This window comes from Octopus bimaculoides, chromosome 9 (genome assembly GCF_001194135.2).
Source record: "Octopus bimaculoides isolate UCB-OBI-ISO-001 chromosome 9, ASM119413v2, whole genome shotgun sequence".
NCBI lineage: Eukaryota > Metazoa > Mollusca > Cephalopoda > Octopoda > Octopodidae > Octopus > Octopus bimaculoides.
Window position 1 is genome coordinate 10,359,781 of NC_068989.1, and position 4,538 is coordinate 10,364,318.

General features: G+C 38.7%; 1 protein-coding gene across 4 annotated transcripts in view; it reads right to left on the minus strand.

The window, feature by feature from the left end:
- LOC106871661 (mitogen-activated protein kinase kinase kinase kinase 4-like) overlaps nt 1–4,538 on the minus strand; it is a 277,960-nt gene that overhangs the window by 272,522 nt on the left and 900 nt on the right. The window lies entirely within an intron of this gene.

Below are 4,538 nucleotides of genomic sequence, written 5' to 3' on the forward strand. Positions count from 1 at the left end.
AATAGTGATGATGGCAGTACTGAGGGAGGAATGGGAGAATGGTGGGAGGTAATACCGACAGCTACAAAGGGTTTTAATTTAATTCAGTTCTCAGCAATTAGCAATTGTCATAGTTACTTTTATTTTAAAAAATTTTCCGAGTCAGTAAAAAGAGCTATACTTCAGTATAATGTTTTGTATTTTTGCTTCTGAAATTAATTTGGCTGTTCTTTCTTCTATAAAGTACCGGTAATATACTAGGGGATTCTAAGGCGGCGAGCAGACGGAATTGTTAGCATGCCGGGTAAAATGCTTAATGACAGTTCGTCCGTTTTACGTTCTGAGTTCAAATTCCGCCGAGGTCGACTTCGCCTTTCATCATTTCGTGAGGCGATAAAATAAGTATCAGTTGAACACTGGGGTCGATGTAATCGACTAACTCCCTACTCGGAAATTGCTGGCCTTGTGTCAAAATTTGAAATCAATATACTAGGGCACTCTCTTATTATATGCGTACGTGCGTACTCATATTTTAAGCAATTCCTATCTATAAAAGGGCTGACTGCTTCGTAAACAAACCTTCATCAATAAATTGTTCAGCTTTTGATCCCCTGTCGAGCAGCATATTTATTACCTACTATTACTACTACTACAATTTCTTCTGCTCCACTGAACCTAAAATAAACTTACTCGATAGCCTCATCTCTTCATGCAGCCATCTATATTGTGACTCGCCCTCGCTATACAGTATTGAGCCCTTCCCTAATTCTTCTCCAGAATTGCTTGTCTGTCCATGGGCAGATTGCTAACCAGCAACAATTCAGATTAAGTATGAATTATATTAACTTGTACTGGCTATACCTGACTTCCAGTCGAAAATGAGTGCCTGAAGAGGGGTATGATTGCTGTATGTTTTTTCCTTAGGTGAATACATTTTTTTTTTTAATCATTCTACAATAATTGATCTTTAATGAAGTTCAAAATGTACCACAGGCTACTATTGGTAGGCAAGATATAACAAGCTGACCTAGGTGTTTTGTTGTATCTAATTCACCACTTAGTGTATGTATATGTATAATATGTAAATGTTAACTGGTTCATCGAGCTAGTTGGTCTGTGTAAAGGAAAGGATACGTAGAAACTTGAAAGTGATTAACTGATGTGGTGAGGAAAGAGATGACTAAGCAATAGGGTGGGAACCAAGAAATTGAGGGGAAGGATCAGAAAGTCGAACAGAAAATAAAATTGATACATCCTTCAAATAATTGCAAAAGAAGATACAATTAGGACGATAGGCTAAAGTATTGTAAAGAGATGGAAGATGAGAGGAAAGTAGAGATAGGTAAAATACCTCAAACAGCCACAAATAGAGATAGAGTTATAATCACATGTTAAAAATTTTGTGGAAGTAATGGTATGAGGATAGAAGCAGAGTAGCAGTAAGGTTGGTGCAAAAAACAAGGAAAATAAAAACATTCATTTGCATTTATTTCTTCCCTCACATCATTACAAATTAACTTTACTAAACTTTCTAATTTGATACAATTTTTTTTTGAAATGTTATGAAGCAAAAATAGTGATCAGCTTTAAAAGTCAAAATTTTAAAATAGCAACAAATCTGCTTTTCCAAATGTGCATAGTTATAAGTTTTCTGAGTAAGTTTCTTTCCGGCATCCAGAAGATTAAAAACTGATTCATTTAAAACTGAGTCCATCTCACTGTTGCATGCAATCCAGTAGCTTACTCAGCGCTGGATTAACCATTAAGTAAAATAAGCACATGCTTAGGGCATCAAAGGGAAGAAGAGGGCACCACAGAAATGGTAAATGGTTTACAGCACAAAAGAAATCATTTTAAACTTGCTAAAATAATATTCGGGATGCCTTTATCTTTACTAAGTATAGATGCAGATGTGTTACTTAAGATTAATTTTAAGGATCTGATCAAAGTCTTTGCAATTCAAAAAAGTAGGAGGAAACTTTTCAAATATAGATAAAATGAGACTATACAAAAATAAACATTATTTTCCCTCTTACTATTTTGTTTTGTTTTGAAAAATAGGCCTCTGTCGGTCATGGCTGACCATGGATGATGTCATCCATCTGTTGAGTTGTCTATTCAGTTTTTGCAATGCCTCCTGTGGCTGTAGAGACCGATGCGAGAGCGGCAGTCTTGTTTGCAGAGGTCACACCTATACGTTGAATCCGATCTGTTGGCTGTCATTTCTTTTCATCTGCTGCCACCCTCAAATTCTCTTCGCCGGTCTGCAGTTGTTTGTGAAGAGTGCCTCACCAGCTGGTTCGGTCGGCTGCGAGATCCTCCCAGGAATTGGTGTTGATACCAAGTGCCTTCATATCCCTCCTGCACACGTCCCTGTACCTCAGCTTCGGGCGGCCAATGTTTCTCTGTCCTACGACAAGCTCTCCGTAAAGGACATCCTTTGGGATCCAACCATCCTCCATACGGTGAATGTGGCCAAGTCAGCGCAGCCGACGTTGTCTTAGTAAGGTGAGCATGGTGGGGAGGCCAGCACGAGACAGAACGTCAGTATTGGTTACTTTGTCTTGCCAGAGGATGCCGAGTATGTGTTGGAGGCTTCTGAGGTGGAAGGTGTTGAGCCGTTTCTCCTGGCGGGCATACACGGTCCATGTCTCGCTGCCATATAGCAGAGTGCTGAGGACGCAAGCACTGTACACAGCCATTTTCATTTTCACTGTTAGCTTGGGGTTTGTCTACTCTCTTGGCATGAGACGAGCGTATGTTGTGGCTGCCATCCCGATCCTCTTGTCTATCTGAGCATCCAGGGAGAGGTTGTCGGTGATAGTGGAACCAAATCATTATATCAGGTCTATTGTGCTTACATTTTATTGAGATCTTCACTGGGACATTCCAACAGTACACCTTTTTTATTATGAGTGGCTGTAGCATCTACCATATTGTGGGTTCTTATTTCTTTGTCTTTGGGGACATGTGTGTGTGTGTGTGTGCATGCGTGCATGTATGTATGTATGTATGCATGCATGTGAGACCCTTCCACACTCTTTGCATCTTTTGTCATCCATGATAACACAAAACAAAATTTTCCTGCTCTCAACAATATGGAGAATTTCTGTAATGTTATAAGTCATATAGTTTGGCATTTCCTGCCCTAAAATATTCCCTGACCTGGTTTTGACATAAGAGCAGGGTCAGCTGCTAATCTATTTTAATCTATATTTTCCACCTGACAAGAGAATAGAAAACAGAGCACTCCTTGTGTTTTGCCAAATGTATATTTATGCAAAGATAAAACTTTTAAACTATATTTTAGTTAATCTTTCAGAGATAGCAAGACAGAAAGTTTATATCATCATGGCGTAATTAAAAGTAATATCACCATGGCATGAGGTATCTTTGCAATATCGACATTCATCATCATCATCATCATCATCATCGTTTAACGTCCGCTTTCCATGCTAGCATGGGTTGCACGATTCGACTGAGGACTGGTGAAACCGGATGGCAACACCAGGCTCCAATCTAAATTTGGCAGAGTTTCTACAGCTGGATGCCCTTCCTAACGCCAACCACTCAGAGAGTATTCATTGATTGATGATGGTCTATTACACACCGCTTTCATTATCATAATTGTTGGCAAAGGCAGCGAGTTGGCAGAATCATTAGCACGCCAGGCGAAATGCTTAGCAGTATTTTGTCTGCTGCTATGTTCTGAGTTCAAATTCCACCAAGGTCGACTTTGCCTTTCATTCTTTCGGGGTCAATTAAATAGGTACTAGTCACGCACTGGGGTAAATGTTTCTGTCTTTAGTGCAAATAAGTATTATACATACAACAGATCATACTCAATTCATACTCTAGCCTCTCTAGATCTTCTGCAGTCAATGCTTATGTCTCACAAACTTGTGTTACGAACCGTTTAACACTCGAATTACTCTGGCAAATGTAATGCTTATTTATTCACATAGTTTTGAATTAATCATGCATTATCTCATAGCTTTGAGATGTCAATGATGTGATTGTTTATTTTTACAATGACATTATATTGTATGTGCAAGAGGTTAGACCTGGTCAGTTTGAACAAAAAAACAGGTAGAATATTTGGGCCAGATATGGTCAGTTTAAATGCTAAAGGGTTAAACACCTTACTCATACTTCATATAGAGATGTCTTTTAGCAGAAAAAGAAATGAAACCATTATAGCCAATGGATGTAACAGAACTTATACACATGTTAAATATGAAATGTATTCAATGGAACTCAAGATAAATGTTTAGCTTAGAAAGGCAGAGGCATGGCAGAATGGTTAAGGAGCTCACTTTGGAACCATGTGGTTTTAGGTTCGTATCCACTGTACAAAACCTTGAACAGGTGTCTTCTACTAAAGTCCCAGGCCAACTAATAGCTTGTGAGCAGATTTGGTGGACTGAAACTGTGTGGAGGCTTGATGTGTGTGTGTGTCTGTGTGTGTGTGTGTCTATGTGTGTGTGTGTCTGTGTGTGTGTGTCTGTGTGTGAATGTACACACACATATATATATATATATATATATATATATATATA